We start from the raw sequence: 21,512 nt of genomic DNA on the forward strand, positions 1-21,512 counted from the left end.
CAAACAAGACTTGAGAGCTGCAAGAGACGCAGTGCACAGGGGTACTGTCCTGCGTGGGAAAGCAAGGGCTTACCTCCACCAAAGTTGGACAGATGGCAGAGAGGACCAAGAGGACTACTCTGGACCACCACCCGTGATGCAGGATCCAAGCAGCTCAAGATGAGAGGAGATCCACGCAGCCGGTCGTCTTCGCAGTACGCGCCTGCGGGTGCAGGGGAGTGACTCCTTCATTCCAAGGGAGATTCCTTCTTCCTTCTTGTGGAGGCTGAAGACTTGCCGCCCTCAGAGGATGCACAGCCGGGGAAATGTTGCAGAAGCTGGAAGGAGCTGTGGAAACAATGTCGCAAGAGTCTTCTTCGTGGATGAAGATTGTTGGTTCCTGGGGGATCCTCTTGCGGTTCAAGTGGCTAGAAGTCAAAGTGAAGGTTGCAGAGGAGTCCTACCGGAATCTTGCAAGCCGAATCTGAGGACCCACCCAAGAGAGAGACCCTAAATAGCCCTGAAAGGGGGATCGGTCACCTATCCAGGTGACTAACCATCAGGAGGGGCCTCTGACGTCACCTGCCTTGCTTCGCCACTCAGATGCTCCCAAAGGACCCTGCCAACCTGGGATTCAAGATGGCAGAACCCAGGGACTCTCTGGAGGAGCTCTGGGCACCACCCATGGGGTGGTGATAGACTATTGTACAGTTTTGCGCCAGAGCGGGGACTGAAGGTCCCTGAACCGGTGTAGACTGGTCTATGGATTGGGGGCACTAAATGTGCTCTTCAAAGCATACCAGTGGCTGGGGGAGGCTACCCCTCCCAAGCCATGTAACACCTATTTCCAAAGGGAGAGGGTGTTACCCCCCCCCTCCCAAAGGAAATCCTTTGTTCTGCCTTTCTGGGTTTGGGCTGTTCAAGCAGCAGGAGGGCAGAAATCCGTCTAAGGGGTGGCAGCAGCTTGGGCTGCCTGGAAAACCCTGGAAGACTGGTAGGAGCAATGCTGGGGGCCCTCTAAGGAGCCCCCAGAGTGCATGGAATCATACTTTCAATACTGGCGACAGTATTGGAGTATGATTATGACATGTTTGATACCAAACATGCCTAGGTTCAGAGTTACCGTTATGTAGCTGTACATAGGTAGTGACCTATATCCAGTACACGCGTAAAATGGCATCCCTGTAATCACAAAGTCCATGAAAATGGCATTGGAGTTTGTGGGGGCACCTTTGCTAGGGCAGCGGTGCCCTCACACACAGGCACTTACACCCTGCCCCCCTGGGCTAGGAGGGCCTGCCACAGGGGAGAATTATAGTGACCTGGTGCAGTGACCTATGGTGAAAAAGTGTGCTTGCACCCTTTCACACGGGCTGCAATGACAGGCCTGCAGAACACTTTGCTTGGGCTCCACATGGGTGGCATAATACATGCTGCAGCCAATGGTGATCCCCGGTACCCCAATTACCTGGGTACTATATACTAGGGACTTACATGGGGGCACCAGTATGCCATATGTGGGGTGAAAATGGTACAAGTTACCAAGTTAGAAGGGAGAGAGCATAATTACTGGGGTCCTGGTTAGCAGGATCCCAGTGGACATAGTCAAACACACTGACAGCAGGCAGAGAAAATGGGGGTAACCATGCCAAAAAAAAGGGTACTTTCCTACAAGGATTATATCTCTTCCAGTCTCCGTCAACCCCTAGATAAACAAATCAGTAGTAAATTAAGATATGAATGTCCTAGACCATTTCTTTCTTCAAATATTACTTCCACCGCTACTACTGACCAGTCCTTATTGACATTCTTTTCAAACTTTGGCAAGGCTCCGTGAAAGGGTGTTGACAAGGACTGGTCTTCTTGTCAAGACAAGCCTCTGGATATAATAGGCCTCTTACGCGCATATTTGATATGGTGGAATCCGCTAGATTGGACAACGACATTGATCCTCAAAAACTGTCCATGTGGATTCAGACAGCCTTCTGTTTACTTGGCAATTCCAATTCTGCAATAACACACGAAAGACAGAAAGATCTCCTCTTAAAACTGGACTCTGTGTTGGCTAATCTAGCTATGCTAGATCCAGGCATAAAAGCTAATGGTCAGCTCTTCGAAGACTCCCTTATTAAGGATGTTAGCAGATACATTACCACATTTTCTTCCATCAACAAACTCAACAATCTTTGAAAATAGTCTTTGCCCAGCTGGTTTTTGCCCAGGCCAGTAGAGGTAGGAGCTGCTTTACCGTCCGGGCCTACCATAATCAGTGATCCAGAGGCTCCTTTAACAACTCGCTCTACCACCAAGATTTCAAACCACACTTCTATCCTCAAAGAGGCACATGTTTCAGAGGCCGTGGACTAAAGAATTCTAGAAATCCCAGTCAATAAGGTAAGCCTTCCTTCTGTGGGGGGTTGTCTTCAGTTATTTCTCACAAAATGGCAAACAATAACAGCAGATTCCTGGGTTCTAGACACAATTCAGGGTTATCAGATATAATTCTACTCTCTTCCTCCATCTCCAAAACTTTCATCAGATATGGGAAATCTAACATCTCTAGAAATCCAATCCCTTCTTCAGAAACAAGCAATTCAGATCTCGTCCCCATCCCCAGACCTATCACGGTTTTTCAGTTCCTTGTTTCTGGTGCAGAAAAAGAACAAAAAGATGCGTCCAATAATTAACCTGCGACTTTTCAATCAATTCGTAGTATATGAACATTTCAAAATGGAAACTATAATTCATCTCAGAGATTATTTACGTCAACATAACTGGATGGTAAGACTAGATTTACAGGATGCTTACCTGACAATCCCCAAATATCCAGCTCACAGTAAATTCCTTCAATTGCAATGGCAACCTACCAGTTTTCTTCCCTCAATAGAAAGCCAGCTGGAGAACATTGGCTTATTTTATTTCTTTTAAAGGGAGTAACGTTTTCTAAACCTCCTCTTCCAAAATATACAAAACTGTGGAATATAGATGTGGTGTTAAAATTGTTTGTTTCTTGGCCAGACAATACAACTCCCTTAAGATGCTTTCTGCAAAACCTACTATCTTGTTATGTTTGATTTCAATTAAATGTTTATCTGATGTCAAAGCTTTGGATGTTACTTCCCGACAATACTCCCTCACTGGAGTAATGTTCACAGTTAACAGACACACAAAAACTAACCTACATTCAGTATTCTATCCTTATTTTCCAGATCATCCAAAGCTTTGTATTGGACTATGTCTCAAAGAGTATGAACAACGGACTTGATCTCAGAACATCCTCTCAGTCCCAAACCTCATCTTCCTGTGACCTATGCCACTCTAGCTCGTTGGGTAAGATGGGTCATATCCTTAGCAGGTACTGATACTTCTCTTTTTGGAGCCCATTACTCTAGAGGGGCTATGGCCTCTAAAGCCTTTTGGGATGGTTCCAGAATTGAGGATATTTTGAGATCAGCTGATTGTCGAGTGCTCAAAGTGTTTTATTGCAAACCTATTCACAGTGCAGCTTCTTTGGTAATTAACATGATTTAAACAAGCATAATAGAAGCCTCCGGTCTTGATATAAAATGTAGATTTTCCAAATAAATTACGAAGGAAAGTGTTAATTTTATTAGACACAGAGGCAAGTATTATCCCACCTCAACACACATTAAATGGTGTTCTCACTTCCTTCCTAACAGTGGTTTCAGCGCTTCCATCTAATTCCAGTTAAAGCCTTGGTGGATCTTCCTTCCTTTCCTGCCATATCTTTTGCATCATTAAAAGGGAGAGTTGTTCCAGTTTCCTCAGTTTCTTCACCAAGTTTCCCTTTCTTGAACTTTTGCCAAGAACTTTTTACCTTAACTCTGGCTTTTTCTATAGTTGCATCCATTTTACCTTTGTTTTATGGCTCTATTTGACATCTCGCACAAGAAAAGAGGGCTGTTCACAGTCAAGCAGGACCTTATACATTCAGCAGGTTTATGATTGGTTACGATGTTCATTGTTTTTCCCCATTGACTAGCATGTGCTGAGCCTTTGGGAGTAGTAGTTTTACGTGCTTGACTGCTGCTATGGAAATAAAAGCAAGATTAGAAAGCATAATACTCGCCTCCGTGTCTTTAGTAAAATTAAGACTTTCAGTCATAATTTTTGGGAAAGTCTACATTGCATAGGCTAATCTTATACATAAGTGTCATAATAGTGCAGTATTGCGCATGCTCGATGGGAGAGTTGTGACAGAGCTTCAAAATATGGAAACCCATCTTCTCTTTCTTTAAGACTGCATGAAACTGTTCTTTCTTCCATACATTCTTGTGGGTTTGTTCCCATTCAGACCTGCTACCAGGGACCTGGAGCCCAGGGGTTTAGTAAATATGTATAAAATGTTATATAGATTTTCATAGTATTCATGAAGGTAAGTCATACTTTTATTAAAGACACGGAGGCCAGTTTTATGCTTTCTAATCTTGCTTTAATTCAAATAGAAGCACTCAAGAAACTTCAGACCTACAAATCCCATGAGGCTCAGAATAAATAAGCCATGGGGCGAAAAAACAGTGTAGGCATTGACCAATCAGATGTCTGGAACCTTTATAACACCTATTTTGACTGCGAACAGTCGTGCTATCTTGAGCGAGAAAGGTATGAAGTAGAATGAAACACGGGCCTACTAAGAAAGGAAATAGTAACTGCTAAAATAAATGTTAACAGATCTTGAGCAATGTCCAACAATCTGGATCTTAAACATGAAGGTGAAGTGACAAAATGAGAAGAGTTGAGGAAAGTGGATGGCTCTGCTGGCAGTGTAACTAGACTTTCGAAATTGAAACGGATTGAAGGAAGATGATAGTTAATACAAATGTTGTGGTGGGATAATACTCGCCTCCATGTTCCTTTAAGAATACTAGAAAAATCTACATTTAAATAAAACCCTGAAGCCGAGCTCCCGGGGCGGAAACAAAGGCTCTGACGAGTAGGGAAAACGTTAAGGCAGTGCCCCCCTGGGGTGGGGACTGTTAGAAATGGGGTCTTTGGTTGACAGTCAGGTTACCCCCTGTTCAAGCAAGGACCCTCACTCTAGTTAGGATAAAAGAGAATCACCCTCAGCTAACCCCTGCTTACCCCCTTGGTAGCTTGGCAGAGCAGTAGGCTTAACCTCAGAGTGCTGGGCGTAAAGTATTTGTACCAACACACACAGTAACCTAATGAAAACACTACAAAATGACACAACACCAGTTTAGAAAAATAGGAAATATTTATCTAGACAAAACAAGACCAAAACGACAAAAATCCAACATACACAAGTCAAGTTATGATTTTTAAAAGGTTTAAAATAAAAAGAGTCTTTAGGTAGTTGTAACAACACACTAGCGCTGCTAGCGTGTAAATGTACCTGGTTTGCGTCAAAAATAACCCCGCACGGGCGGTGCGCGTCGAAAATAACCCTGCACGGTTATATGCGTCGAAAACAACTCGGCACGGCGATGCGCGTCGAAACAGCCAGCCACGCGACGGTCCGAAAGTCCCGCGGCGCAGGTTGCGATCTCTCAGCCTTCGTCAGCGATGCTGCGCGTCGTTTCTCCTGCTCCGGGCGTCGATTCTCCGGTCGCGTTTCCTGCGGCGTCGTTTCTCAGCTGCGGAGCCGGCGTCGCGTCGTTTTCTCAGCCGCGATCGGATTCGCGTCGATCTTTTCTCCGCACGGCGCTCGGTGCGTGTATTTTTGTCCTTGGGCTGCCAGCCTCTCCTTTCAGGGTCCCAGGAACTGGAAGGGCACCACAGAGCAGAGTAGGGGTCTCTCCAGAGACTCCAGGTGCTGGCAGGAAGAAGTCTTTGCTATCCCTGAGACTTCAACAACAGGAGGCAAGCTCTACATCAAGCCCTTGGAGATTTCTTCTTCAAGATGGAAGGCACACAAAGTCCAGTCTTTGCCCTCTTACTCTGGCAGAAGCAGCACTGCAGGAAAGCTCCACAAAGCACAGTCACAGGCAGGGCAGCACTTGTTCCTCAGCGATCAGCTCTTCTCCAGGCAGAGGTTCCCCTTGATTCCAGAAGTGTTTCTAAAGTTTGTAAGTTTGGGTGCCCTTCTTATACCCATTTTAGTCTTTGAAGTCACCTTTCTTCAAAGGGGACTCACACCTTCTTGTGAAATCCTGCCTTGCCCAGGCAAGGCCTCAGACACACACCAGGGGGCTGGAGACAGCATTGTCAGAGGCAGGCACAGTCCTTTCAGATGAGAGTGACCACTCCACCCCTCCCTCCTAGCAGAGATGGCTAATCAGGAAATGCAGATCACACCCCAGCTCCCTTTGTGTCACTGTCTGGTGTGAGGTGAAAAACAACCCAACTGTCAACTGACCCAGACAGGGAATCCACAAACAAGGCAGAGTCACAGAATGGTTTAAGCAAGAAAATGCTCACTTTCTAAAAGTGGCATTTTCAAACGCACAATCTCAAAATCAACTTTACTAAAAGATGTATTTTTAAATTGTGAGTTCAGGGATCCCAAACTCCACCTGTCCATCTATTCTCTAGGGGAATCTACACTTTAATCATATTTAAAGGTAGCCCCCATATTATCCTATGAGAGAGAGACAGACCTTGCAACAGTGAAAACGAAATTGGCAGTATTTCACTGTCAGGACATATAAACCACATTACTATATGTCCTACCTTATCCATACACTGCACCCTGCCCTTGGGGCTACCTAGGGCCTACCTTAGGGGTGCCTTACATGTAAGGAAAGGGAAGGTTTAGGCCTGGCAAGTGGGTACACTTGCCAAGTCGAATTTACAGTGTAAAAATACACATACAGACACTGCAGGGGCAGGTCTGAGACATGATTACAGAGCTACTTATGTGGGTGGCACAACCAGTGCTGCAGGCCCACTAGTAGCATTTGATTTACAGGCCCTGGCACCTCTAGTGCACATTACTAGGGACTTACTAGTAATTCAAATATGCCAATCATGGATGAACCACTTACATACAATTTAAACAGGAGAGCATATGCACTTTAGCACTGGTTAGCAGTGGTAAAGTGCTCAGAGTTGAAAAGCCAACAGCAGCATGTCAGAAAAAAATAGGAGGCAGGAGGCAAAAAAAGACTGGGGATGACCCTGCATAAGCAAAAGTCCAACACGACCCCCTACCAGCCTAAAGCCAGGGGAGAACAATCAATAACTTGATGTACTTCCCTGATTGGGGCGATAGAACAGGGACCCAGGCCCACAACAGCAGGGGCATGTTCCAGTTCTACGCCTTCCTGACTCCAGTTGGATCCCTCTGTCCATACTCTCAGGGCCCACTAAGCTAACCCATGGGGAACCCTTCTCCACATCTACAGACACCATCTGTGCAACACCTAACTTTACTTTGCTCACAGATGTATTGCAATGGGCAGATAGTACCACCAGGGCCAACACAGTGGTGTTGCCCACTCCACCCCCGGGGTGTGACTCTCGTCCTCCCCCCCCCAGGGGCAACTCTGTCCACCAGGACAGCAAGCCACAGTGGCCCCAGACAACTGTCAGGGATGAGAGCCCGACCTCAGGCCTCTCTAACCACTGTGACTGTGGAGAGTGGGGGGTGGTAGCCCCAGGTGCCTGGCACCCTTTGACCACTCTCTCTTCCACCAGGTCAGGGATGACAACCTGACCCTGGTCCTCCCCTCTGGGGCTCTGTACCCTCCCTGCAGAAGCGGCACCCCCAGAGTCAAAAACTGTCAGGGTGCTTGTAGAAGCAGTCCTGCACAATTCTTCCATCAGTGCAGGGAGGTTAACCTGCAACTGAGCCTCCAACCTGGGGTCTGTACCTTCAGGTTGGACCAGGGCCAGGGGTGAGGCTTCCCTCCCCCTGCCCTCTCTTCTGGGGTCCTGAACCACCCAACTAGGAGTGGCCCCCCCAGAAGACAACATGGTAGGGACACTGTTAGCAGTAGCCCCTTCCTCCAGGTCAGGGGGGACACCCTTAACCTGGCCTCTCAATCCAGGGTCTGTACCCACAGACTGGATCACTGCCTGGCAAACCAGGACTTCCTGGGGGGCATACCTACCCCCTACCAGGTCAGAGTTTACCCTCTGAACCTGGTCATCCAACCCAGGGTCACCACCCTGCGGTTGAACCACTGCCTGGCACACCAGGACTTCCAGGGGGGCACACTTACCCCCCTTAAGGGACACACTGTCCCGAAGGGCCACACAAGAGTCTGGCTGGCGCAGGTCTCCTGACCTCTGCCCATCTGACAGAGTCTGGATTCCCCCCAACCCAGAAATGGTCTCACCAAGGTCATTCATGGGGGGCTCTGCTCTCAGAGCTGACCCCTGACCCTCCAGGTTCTCCACTGGGGTCCGCAACCCCCTCTCAACCCTCTGTCTGGACTTCTGCACCCCCTCACTAGGAGTGGTACTGCCAGACACCAGAACTGGTGGGACGCTGGCTACAGCGGCCCCCCCAAGTTCTCCTGACACTGTGGGGTCTCCCTCAACAGATGGCCCTATGGTACAGGCTAGGCTCCCCTCCTGGTGTTCCCGCAGGGAACCCTCCAGGACCTGGGACCGGATCTCGGGCACCTTGGGCCTCAACCCATCCCCATTCCCTCTCCTCTGAGACTGGACATGGGGTCCCTCACCCATCCCACTACACTGGGACCTACCTGGGACACTACAATCCTTCCCTACCTCACCTGGTTGGGAACTACCTAGACCACTCCTCTCAGGAGCACCCCCAAATGCCTCTTCAGACTCTCTGGTACTCACCCAGAAGTCTGCCTCCATTGTAAGCTCCCTGGGGTCAGAGAACTCACACTCCACCTGGTGTTGGCATAGCTCTGGAAAATAAGGACTAGACATATGCTCTCCAGCAATTACATCACTCAGCCCCTCACATGAATTAACCAAAGTACCCTTCACCCAACCATCCAGTGACTCTGCTTTGAAAAAGCACCCCACATCACCCTCCTGAGACTGGTGAGACAGTACCTGACTGTCCCTGACACTCAACCCACACTCTTCTGGGATGTTTTCACACTCCATAACCAGGACTTCTACCTGGGGGGAACCCCTCTCCCTGTCACTCTCAACTAGAGTCAGTAGAGTGTCCCTCCCACCAGTAGGAATATGACTCCCCATGCCAGTTCCCCAATCCACCTCAGGGACCCTGTGCATCACTGGAGCTACCTCATACCCCTGAACCTCCTGGCGTGTGTTAACTCCCTCCTTCAAGTAGGGCACCACCTCTCTGGGCATGTGCACTTCTGCAGCATCACTGGATATACAATTGTTGCTGCCACCATTCCAGCTGGACTCAGCCCTCATGACTTCCAGCTCTTTCAATTTAAGCTCGTAAGCATAAATCATTTTTTTAATCTCTAAGTCCCTCCTCCTTTCTGCCAGGACTAAGGCTCTCTTCTCCTCGGCCCTCTTAAGCTCTTCCAGACTCCGGATTCGAGCTAGGAGCCTATCATCTCTTTCTGTTCCCTCCTCAGGGCCACTGCCCTCCTCTTTGGAGTAGTCCTCCTCCTCAGAGTAGTTATCCTCCTCAGACTCATTTGGTGGTGTTGCCTGACAACGTTTCAATTCATCCTGAAACAGGGCTGACTCAAGATCCTCCCTTCTGGATTCCTTGTTCACAGCCAGTCCCCTTTCCATGCAGAATGCTTTAAGCTGCCACTTTTTATACATAGATAGGTGCCAGAAATTGACTTCCATTTCTGCAAAGGCTTCACAACCAAAAACCAAAGTCCAAAAATATTAGCAATACTTCCAGGAGGACATCAGAGAACAAAAAGCAGAATCACAAGACAAGTAGTATGTGGTCACGTAGTGGTCTGAGATCAAAAACAGTAGTGTACACTCAATTACTGTATGTCAAGTACAAATACAAGTCCAAATCCCGACCGCTGGTCACCAATGTTAGAAATGGGGTCTTTGGTTGACAGTCAGGTTACCCCCTGTTCAAGCACTCTAGTTAGGATAAAAGAGAATCACCCTCAGCTAACCCCTGCTTACCCCCTTGGTAGCTTGGCAGAGCAGTAGGCTTAACCTCAGAGTGCTGGGCGTAAAGTATTTGTACCAACACACACAGTAACCTAATGAAAACACTACAAAATGACACAACACCAGTTTAGAAAAATAGGAAATATTTATCTAGACAAAACAAGACCAAAACGACAAAAATCCAACATACACAAGTCAAGTTATGATTTTTAAAAGGTTTAAAATAAAAAGAGTCTTTAGGTAGTTGTAACAACACACTAGCGCTGCTAGCGTGTAAATGTACCTGGTTTGCGTCAAAAATAACCCTGCACGGGCGGTGCGCGTCGAAAATAACCCTGCACGGTTATATGCGTCGAAAACAACTCGGCACGGCGATGCGCGTCGAAACAGCCAGCCACGCGACGGTCCGAAAGTCCCGCGGCGCAGGTTGCGATCTCTCAGCCTTCGTCAGCGATGCTGCGCGTCGTTTCTCCTGCTCCGGGCGTCGATTCTCCGGTCGCGTTTCCTGCGGCGTCGTTTCTCAGCTGCGGAGCCGGCGTCGCGTCGTTTTCTCAGCCGCGATCGGATTCGCGTCGATCTTTTCTCCGCACGGCGCTCGGTGCGTGTATTTTTGTCCTTGGGCTGCCAGCCTCTCCTTTCAGGGTCCCAGGAACTGGAAGGGCACCACAGAGCAGAGTAGGGGTCTCTCCAGAGACTCCAGGTGCTGGCAGGAAGAAGTCTTTGCTATCCCTGAGACTTCAACAACAGGAGGCAAGCTCTACATCAAGCCCTTGGAGATTTCTTCTTCAAGATGGAAGGCACACAAAGTCCAGTCTTTGCCCTCTTACTCTGGCAGAAGCAGCACTGCAGGAAAGCTCCACAAAGCACAGTCACAGGCAGGGCAGCACTTGTTCCTCAGCGATCAGCTCTTCTCCAGGCAGAGGTTCCCCTTGATTCCAGAAGTGTTTCTAAAGTTTGTAAGTTTGGGTGCCCTTCTTATACCCATTTTAGTCTTTGAAGTCACCTTTCTTCAAAGGGGACTCACACCTTCTTGTGAAATCCTGCCTTGCCCAGGCAAGGCCTCAGACACACACCAGGGGGCTGGAGACAGCATTGTCAGAGGCAGGCACAGTCCTTTCAGATGAGAGTGACCACTCCACCCCTCCCTCCTAGCAGAGATGGCTAATCAGGAAATGCAGATCACACCCCAGCTCCCTTTGTGTCACTGTCTGGTGTGAGGTGAAAAACAACCCAACTGTCAACTGACCCAGACAGGGAATCCACAAACAAGGCAGAGTCACAGAATGGTTTAAGCAAGAAAATGCTCACTTTCTAAAAGTGGCATTTTCAAACGCACAATCTCAAAATCAACTTTACTAAAAGATGTATTTTTAAATTGTGAGTTCAGGGATCCCAAACTCCACCTGTCCATCTATTCTCTAGGGGAATCTACACTTTAATCATATTTAAAGGTAGCCCCCATATTATCCTATGAGAGAGAGACAGACCTTGCAACAGTGAAAACGAAATTGGCAGTATTTCACTGTCAGGACATATAAACCACATTACTATATGTCCTACCTTATCCATACACTGCACCCTGCCCTTGGGGCTACCTAGGGCCTACCTTAGGGGTGCCTTACATGTAAGGAAAGGGAAGGTTTAGGCCTGGCAAGTGGGTACACTTGCCAAGTCGAATTTACAGTGTAAAAATACACATACAGACACTGCAGGGGCAGGTCTGAGACATGATTACAGAGCTACTTATGTGGGTGGCACAACCAGTGCTGCAGGCCCACTAGTAGCATTTGATTTACAGGCCCTGGCACCTCTAGTGCACATTACTAGGGACTTACTAGTAATTCAAATATGCCAATCATGGATGAACCACTTACATACAATTTAAACAGGAGAGCATATGCACTTTAGCACTGGTTAGCAGTGGTAAAGTGCTCAGAGTTGAAAAGCCAACAGCAGCATGTCAGAAAAAAATAGGAGGCAGGAGGCAAAAAAAGACTGGGGATGACCCTGCATAAGCAAAAGTCCAACAGGGACAAAAGCTCCAAAATGACCAGAGTGAGCGAAAAAGAAAGGCAATAGAGAAAAACCATTGGCCACACAGACCTGAGGCGCTCTGCAACATTTTCATTGAAAGCATGTGAGGCTGCCAAACGGCGCCACAGGACAGAAAATGTCTAGGCCCATATTTCTACTTTTTTTTACTCCGCATTTGCATATTTTTTGACGTAAAAGTGGCGCAAACTTACAAAATACAATTATATTTTGTGAGTTTGCGCTGCTTTCGCGTAAAAAAATATGCAAATGCGGAGTAAAAAAAAGTAGAAATATGGGCCTAGGTTTTGAACTGTTGAAATGATAATAAAATGCGTGTTTATAAAATGCTAATGTTGCACATTGATATAAATGAAGCTGTGTACGTATGTGTGACTTGCAATGCACTTTTGACCTGCACTGCTGAGCACTTAATCCAAGTGATGCTCACTCACATATTTCGAAAAGTATTTATTTTGAACAAACCTGTTATTGTCTAAAAGCTTCCATTCTTGGATATCGTACAACTTTCCAGGTGTCCTCTAACTTGATTAAAATATTGACCTCTTGAACTAAGCACAATTCCTTTCCTAAGGGATGTCAATGCTGAATGTTTATAATTACTTATCAATGTTGCAGTTTTCTGCATAATTGAGTCAGTCCTATTATAAAGTATACATGGAGAAGTTCTGTAAAGATGAACATCCACACAAAGAAGCAACAAGTATGCACAGTCATCCTGTGAGAAGAGATATAAGGAGGTGGATTTCCTCCTAAGCGGGAGCTAACGCCTGATTGGAAGAAACCAAGGGGCATATTTATACTCTGTTTGCGCCGAATGTGCGTAAAAAATTTTGACGCACATTTGGCGCAAACACTGCCCCATATTTATACTTTGACGTCCGACGCAGCGGGCGTCAAAGTTCCAGCATGTGCGCCATTTTTTAGAAGGGTGAACCAGCCTTGCGTTAATTATATGCAAGGTAGGCGTTCCCTTCTAAAAAATGACTTTAAGGCCTGTGCCCCATATTTATACTGTGGCGTCATTTTGACGCACAGGAGGGGGCAGGCCTTAAAAAACGGCGCCCAGCCTGATGGGCGCCGTTTTTTAACGCCTGGGTCAGGGCAGGCGTTAAGGGACCTGTGGGCTCAGAAGGAGCCCAGAGGTGCCCTCCCATGCCCCCAGGGACACCCCCTGCCACCCTTGCCCACCCCAGGAGGACACCCAAGGATGGAGGGACCCATCCCAGGGAAGGAAAGGTAAGTGCAGGTAGGTTTTTTTTTTCGTTTTGTTTTTTTGTGGCATAGGGGGGCCTGATTTGTGCCCCCCTACATGCCACTATGCCCAATGACCATGCCCAGGGGACATAAGTCCCCTGGGCATGGCCATTGGGCAAGGGGGCATGACTCCTGTCTTTGCTAAGACAGGAGTCATTTCAATGGGGGTTGGGCGTCAAAAAAAATGGCGCAAATCGGATTGAGGCCAAAATTTTGCCTCAGCCTGACTTGCCCCATTTTTTGACGCCCAAGCTCCATTTTCCCCTACGCCGGCGCTGCCTGGTGTGAGTCTTTTTTTTTTACGCACACCAGTCCGCAGCGCCGGCTAACGTCATTCAATAAATATGGCGCCCGCATGGTGCTTTGGAATGGCGTTAGTCGGCGTCAAAAAGTATAAATATGGGCCCAAGAAGCCGAAGACACAACTGGCAACATTCTGTTGAATTATAGTAATACGGAAGTGCGTGTTCTTTAGCATAGGGATAGACTTCTGGTTCCTGACCCTGAAGCTGCAGACCCTGCTGCTGACTTGAGGCTCTTCCTGTCCTTTCCTGTACCCGACTCCTGGCTGCTTCACCTTGCCGAGCTTGGTCTGCGGTGGCTGCTGCACCTTTCACCCAGTGTTTTATCTTGAGCCACTTTCTCTTAATGGGAAAAGTTCTAGTATTGCTTACTAGATAAACCGATTACGAAGCTTTGCCCTTGCTCTCACTGTCCTTCTCGGTAAAGGCTCTTTAGAAGTAACACCTTTGCCCATATTATCATTTACTTAAATGAGGGTACTTTTCTTCCTTCATGGAACATGCTGTAATATGATTTATTGCCTAAAGATTTCTATTTCGATTCACATTACGTACCTATGCTTTATCTCAGACGAAGTCGTGATGTTATCGAATTTGCTAATAATTCTCTAGATTCATGTAAGCATTTTTGTTTGATGCTAATGAATTGAGAAATAAACTTACCTTTAAGAGATAATAAAATCCTTTAAAACTCCCAACTTCTCATAACTGACATAATAAAATTGTATTACTGCTATTGAAACTGTTCTTAGGGATCGTCTCCCTCAGTTACAACGGCCAAGGTTTGTTGGCCAGAGCACGGGCGAGAGTTTTTGAGTCTCATGCAAACCGCTGCCACATACAGAACTCAACCGCCGGGTCAATACCGCTTCCGGTTTTGTTTCCCGGACCTGACGGGAGAGCGAGGGCGGGGAATGTGACTTTGGCCTCCATGTACAATCTGTCATTTCTCCTACTCCTGAGCTTAGGTGGGGGCCCACAACAGACAAGGGTGCGAAGTGGGGGTTCGGGGTGCACAGTCGCCCCCACCACCCAAGACTCCCTGCTCAGGTACAATCAGCCCGTATCGAAGGGTTTGTTTTCGTGCCTTTTTTCCAAGGCGACGTGACACCCACCCTCAGTGGCAGGTTCGGGCTGGGACCGCACTGGACAGAGTGAGTGGCTCTCCCCATCCAGCATCGAAGGAGGGAGCGCGGAGCTCTCGCCCTCAACAACATCTCGCGCTGACGTGCTCCCGACGTCAGTGTCATGGAGAGAGGTACTGTGACCTCAGCGCTCTCGCGACCGCGTAATCTGCCGTGCACATGCGCAGTCAGAAAAAGGTTACTTTCCGCATAGTTAGGTTTCACGCTCCTGCAGTGAGAGCGGGTCAACCGGCTGAATGCCTGGCGCGTGCTGTCACTCACACCTACTGGTTGCAAGCAGTTTTAACTGTTATAGCGGGTTCAAAAATTCAAAGGCATTGTGACTCATTTTAGGTTGAGCAGCAAGCGCTGTTGTAATCTAACTGTGGGCTCTTAACCACGCCCACCGCATGCCTATCACCATCACTCGTTCATGGGCTTATGCAGCCTTATACGCTTCATGCATCAAAACATACTGGCTCATTCATTGTTTCGGAAAGAGCAACGAGCCAGCGCGCATGCTTTGACATCGGCATCTAAGAATCCTCTCCTTGGGTGCCACCGGTCCTCACAAAAGCCCGTGTTCGGCTCCATTCAAAATGTGCAGTTAAAGGAGCCGACATTACACTTCAGCAGGGAAACTACTGTGGTGCAGCCTTTCTTGTCACGTGACAGACGATTACATTTACATACCCATAAATCCTGTGACTTCTGAGTCTTCCTGTTACTTCTTTTTGTGGCAACAAGTGTTTTATCAATGTAGTGGATTGCAACAGTTATCACAAATTGGTATTATTTTAAAGGGTTTTTTAGGTTGAACATAGTATACTAATTCGCCCTGACAGTCTTTGGAACAGTGTTTTGTGGCTCCACAGACTGGGACTGTGCTACTCATACTCTGGTTTCTCTTCAAATCGAATAAATCTTTCGCCTTTTACTAAAGATTTCCGTGGAGAGGAACATTTAAGAGTTTTTCTTAATTTTTGAAAATCCTGCTAAATGCAGGGTTATTCTTATATGGTGAACAAGAGAGTGCTGTAAAGAACAAATTAGCTTAACAGCAGCTTCTTTTAATTTATATGTTATTTTCAGCTATAAAGTGTTGTCCCCTATATCACTCACACCAGCATGGCTGTAATTGAAACAAGGGCTGTCAAACCGTGGTCCATCATAGGGCATTTTTATTTTAATTTATTTTGAACTGTGCTGTACAGCAGCCCCACAGTTGTACAACATGGCAAAAAAAGATTGACAAAGCCAGTAGGTCTGGCATAGATGAGACCTATTGGGCTTTATGAATACTGTGGGAAAAAAGAGATATGATGAGGCTAGTGCTGGACATGTGCAACTCATTCATTAGGTTGAGCGCGCTGACCTGTTGTAATCTATCTGTGGGCTTTTAACCATGCCCATCAATATCACTCATTCATGGGCTTGCCTTTCAAAAATACTTTATCATTGGTAAATGCTTTACTTTTGTCCCTCCTTGGGGAGGTTTTGTTATCACCTTGGACACCGACCCTGTTACAAGGATAATTGCACGTTTGACAATGCATTTGACTGTGAGCAAACTTCTTTTTAGTTTTGTGTCTCTCCTTTGCGCTCATGCTGGCTGTGGCACTTTAAATCGGCTCGCTTATGTCGACTGTTTTACTTTTCATTTTCAACTTATGTGGCAAGAAGAGTCCAGTTAGGAATTTGCAACGCTAATAGCTCTAACTCAAGCAAACGCGAGACCCATTGCATTGCAAATGCTTGTTTTTTGTAGTTGTTGAGAGAGCTCATTCCTAGTTGGAGCTCTCACTATTTGCTACTGTAATGGGGAAACATTCACACAATCAGAAGCTTTATCCTCCTTCATCTTCAACTGATGACAGTCAGTCACAATCGCCTCCCCCCAGGAAGAAGAGACTGGACGAGGAGGAGAGGCTGAAGCCACTGACTTTGGAAACTTTGGCCCGATTTAAGAAAAATTGAGCTGCACCCAGTGCAGCGACATTTTTCTTGCACCCCTTAGCGCCACCCTAAAGCTACCATGTGTGCACCGTATCTAAGATACAGTGCACCATGGCAGTAGTTAGGGAACTAGCGTCAACATCTTTGTCGCTAATTGGGAGCTTTGCAGGATTAGCGTCAAATCCTGCAAAGCCCATTGGGGCCCATTGTAAACAATGGTGTGCGTCCTTTTAACGCCTGCTCTAAGCAGGTGTTAAAAGTGCAGAAAAAAATGACACAAAGAAATCTCTTCGATTTCTTTGCATAATTTTTTCTGCCTCCCTAACGGGGGAACACCCCCTTTGCACGCCAGGCATAATGTAGTGCAAAGAGTTTCAAGGTGGTGCAACGCATTTTGCGTCACTTTGTAAATGCACGGGGGAAGGGCCGCCTTAGTGTAAAAACATGATGCTAAGGCGGCACTAGGCCCTCTTGAATCAGGGCCCTTGTCTGCTTTCTGTGGGGAACCATGATCTGTATTCAGATATTTCCAGTTCTTAGGGGCATATTTATACTTGTTTTGCCCCAAATGTGTGCATTTTTTTAATGCAAATTCAGTGCAAAACTAACTCCATATTTATACTTTGGTGCTAGCACCAAATTTATGAAGTTAAAGTCATTTTTTTTTACATGGAAACCTACCTTCCGTTAATGAGATGCAAGGTAGGCATCCCTGTGCAAAAAATGACTCTATGGCCTTAGCGCCATATTTATCCCTGGTGCTAAAATTAGGCACGGGGGAGAGGAGAGGAGTCATATAATGGTGCAAAGCTATCTTTGCCCCATTATTTAACGCCTGGGTCAGGGAAAGCGTTAGGGGACCTGTGGGCCTATTTCCATGGTGGAACACCCTGGAATAAGCCCACAGGTGCCCTCTCCAGGTGCCATGGACACCCCCACCCACACCAGAGGGACAGCAGAGGATGGGGGACCCCACCCCAGGTAAGTACAGGTAACTATTTTGTTTGTGCCACTGGGGGCCCTGAAACTGGCCCCCCCTACATGGCACAGGGTGCAATGCCAGGCCCAGGGGACCCTGGTCCCCTGTGCTGGCCATTGGTGTGGTGGGCATGATTCCTGTCTTTTCTAAGACAGGAGTCATGTGGTATGGATGGTTTTGCTTTAGAAAATGACTCTAGGCAGGTTAGAGTCATTTTTTTACTCTAACCTGCCTAACGTCATTTTGTGGTGCGTAACCCCCTCCTACCATACCGCCAGCCTCACCCGATTAACATCATTTTTTAAAACGCTAGCCTACCCTTTGCACCGCTTGCACCATTCCATAAATATAGTGCCCGGCTGGTGCACAGAAATGGTGCAAGCCAGTGCTAAACATTTTGGTGCAAAACTGAGTTAGTGCGGTTTTTCACCAAAAAGTATAAATCAGGGCCTTATTCTTGAGGGTTCAATGGAACATAAAGGGAAACATGCTGCCCGACATTCTTGCCCAAGTTAGAAAAAATATCAATATCACATCACCTTTCCTGGTGCTACCGCATCCTGTCATGTTTTCAATGTCCCCTTTCTGCCTGATGCGTTTGGTGCGGAGCTCCCTAACACAAAATAAAAGAAGCAGTAAAATGGAAACTGTGCCTAACACCCGATCAGACTCCAGTGCCTTGAGTGTCCCGCCCATGAACTCAAGGGGAACGCAGTAGAATGCCCTCTCCTGATCAAGACTGTCCAAGGCTGCTTAAACCTTTCAGATTCTGACATACCCGATCATTAACCTGGAGCAGGGCAGGTCCGTCAGCAATTTCGCAACCCGGTATCCCATAGGACCACTGGTCAAGCTGGACTATTTTTGCAATTAACTTCTTCAGGTACTTGACCATTACCTTCAGCAGGATTCTGTAGTCCGCATTAGAGAGAGAAATTAGGCACCAGTTCTTACGGACATCTCTCTCGCTTCTGGTTGTGAAAAAGTGTTATACCTTCTTGCAGGGATTGTGGAATATTGCCCTTATCCACAATTGCCTTGTGGAGCCCAAGTAACTAAGCGCGATCAGCTCCCACAGTTCGACATAAAGTTCCACTGTGAGACTGACACTGCCTAGGGTCTTGCCTTCCCTTTTGTGCTTTTGGTGGTTACGTACAGCTTTTCCAGAGTGAAAGGTGCATTTAGGCCCTCCCCATCTTCTGGACCCAGGAGAATATTTGCTAAAAGTTCATGCAGGCAGCAAGCAAAGTTGATGTGCTGTGTTGCGAGAGAGAGCTGCACAGTGCCATATCTCAACAGATATAATTGTTCAGCTCTCTACCTGTGCTGTCGCACTTAAGGCTGCTTAGCACCAACACAGGCATCCTTGTGCCATGCTGCAAGGGTGCCTGTGTTCCAGCCAGGATTGTTTTTGTGCAGGAAGGGACGCCTTCCTGCACAAAAACAATCCTAAGAGGCAATTTCCTCTTTATATGTGCGATGCAGAATGTATCATGCATCAAGAGAGGAAGTAACGAGGAGAAAGTATATTTCTCCTTGTTGCACCTCTCTCTGGTAGGCACGCCATTTTGGTGCAATGGATAGGTGGATGCATAAGAGCACCCTTGCTTCAGCCATGAAATGCCTACCACAAAGAGATGTAACAGAAAACAGCACAAGCCACTGCATGGCATTACGTTTCTTTACAAAGTCATGCAAGGTGGGGCAAATAGCACCTGGCGTGTCTTTCTACATCCCATTCAAGGACTTGCGCTGCCTTGTGACTCCTTGCGTTACTCAAGGACAACGCAAATCCTTAATAAATCCTGGCCTCAGTGTCTTTGAGATGCCCTTTAGGAAAGTGTCCCCCTAAGTTCCCACTGACAACTAATGACTGGCTCTTTCACACTTTGGAGGTTTTCCTGTGAGTACCTGAAGCTCCACCAGTGGAGTGTGGGCTGAGCAAAGTTTCTTAAAAAGGTATGCATTGCATTTCTCATTCTTCAGAAGGTTCTCGGTTCTGGTCTGGAAGATGATTTTCCCAGATTCTTCCCTGATGTGCTTGGCAAGCCCTTTTCAGGTTTCCTTAAGATCGTCACTAACGTCTTAGCATGAGCTTGAGGTCGACCAGCTGCTGCAGTTTACTGTACGTCCTTCTGAACTCACTCTTTGTTTCCCCCGAGAGGGCTGGTTGTGGCGATGGGGTTCAGCCAGGTCTCCTGGAGGAAGAGTTAGTCTGGTGTTTAGTCGTGCAGCAGATCAGAGGTTTCCATTGCATGCTTAGTGAGTGACCATGTGTTGAGGAGCATACATGAGAGTGTGCATTGTGCTGTCAGTGACTGGTCAATGTGAGTGTGCGGAGGTCAAGGGTTGAATGCTGCTGGGGTGGGATAGGTGTGCAGTCAGTGTGGGAAAGAGAATGCTCCTTCGGTGTTATGTGGCACGGCAGCAGCGTGGCGTGCAATGGCTGGGGGTTGATGGTGCAGAGGGTCACAACTGGGTAGCGGTGGGACAGGAGAGTACCAGGGTTCTTGCAAGTGCGCGTACAGTGCACATCCATGATCTGGCCAGCATTAAGTAGGTCCTGGGAGGTGGGTTGTGGATCAGGAGATGTCACTTCCTGTCCCTTTGTATGATGGGTGTTAGAAATTGGGTTTTTGGTTGGCAGTCAGGTTACCCCCTGTCCAAGCAAGGACCCTCACTCTAGTCAGGGCAAAGGAGAATCACCCTGAGCTAACCCCCGCACACCCCCTTGGTAGCTTGGCATGAGCAGGCAGGCTTAACTTCAGAGTTCTAGGTGTAAAGTATTTGTACCAAGACACACAGGGGCTTATTTATACTCTGATTGCGCCGAATGTGCGTCAAAAATTTTGACGCACATTCAGCGCAAACCATGCACCATATTTAAACTTTGACGCCCAAGCCAGCGGACGTCAAAACTCCTCCATGTGCGTCACATTTTGGATGCAGGAAACTGCCTTGCGTTAATGACATGCAAGGTAGGCGTTCCCGTCCAAAAAATGACTTTAAGACCAGTGCGCCTTATTTATACTCCAGCGTCATTTTGAAGCACAGGAGGGGGCAGTCCTTAAAAAACGGCGCACAGACTGATGTGCGCCGTTTTTTACCGCCTGGGTCAGGACAGGCATTAAGGGACCTGTGGGCTCACTCCCATGGTCTCTGACCATGGAAGGAGTCCAGAGGTGCCCTTCCCTGCCCCCAGGAACACCCCCTGCCACCCACGCCCACCCTTGGAGGACACCCATGGATGGGGGGACCCATCCCAGGTAAGTATTTTTATTTAAAGTGGCATAGGGGGCCTAATTTGGTCCCCCCTCCATGCCACTGTGCCCAATGACCATGCCCTGGGGACAGAAGTCCCCTGGGCATGGCCATTGGGCAAGGGGGCATGATTCCTGTCTTTGCTAAGACAGGAGTCATTTCAATGGGGGTTGTGCGTCAAAAAATGGCGTAAGTCCGGTTTGAGGCATGATTTTTGCCTCAAACCTGACTTGCACCATTTCTTGACGCACAACCCCCATTTTCCCCTACGCCAACGCTGCCTGGTTTGAGTCATTTTGAGCCACTCCGCAGCGCCGGCTAACATCATTCCTTAAATAAGGCGCCCGCATGGTGCGTAGGAATGGCGTTAGCCAGCTGTAAAATTTTTGACGCAAGCCGGCGCTGGTTTGCGTCAAAAAGTATAAATATGGGCCACAGTAACTTAATGAAAACACTACAAAATGACACATCACAGGTTTAGAAAAATAGGAAATATTTATCTAAACAAAACAAGACCACAACGACAAAAATCCACCATACACAAGTCAAATTATTAATTTTAAAAGCAAAATAGTCTTTTGTAAACAGTAAAAACACTGTTAGCGTTGAAAAGTACCTGGGTAACGT

The 21,512-nt window shown here is 47.4% G+C and overlaps 1 non-coding gene across 1 annotated transcript; it reads left to right on the forward strand.

Moving 5' to 3' along the window:
• Positions 1–15,582: 15,582 nt before the first annotated feature.
• Positions 15,583–15,698, forward strand: LOC138294459 (U5 spliceosomal RNA). The gene has a single exon (XR_011203457.1). It is a non-coding gene; the product is annotated as a U5 spliceosomal RNA (small nuclear RNA).
• The last annotated feature ends 5,814 nt before the right edge of the window (positions 15,699–21,512 follow it).

The sequence above is a fragment of the Pleurodeles waltl genome, chromosome 4_2, assembly GCF_031143425.1.
Source record: "Pleurodeles waltl isolate 20211129_DDA chromosome 4_2, aPleWal1.hap1.20221129, whole genome shotgun sequence".
In the NCBI taxonomy this organism is placed as follows: domain Eukaryota; kingdom Metazoa; phylum Chordata; class Amphibia; order Caudata; family Salamandridae; genus Pleurodeles; species Pleurodeles waltl.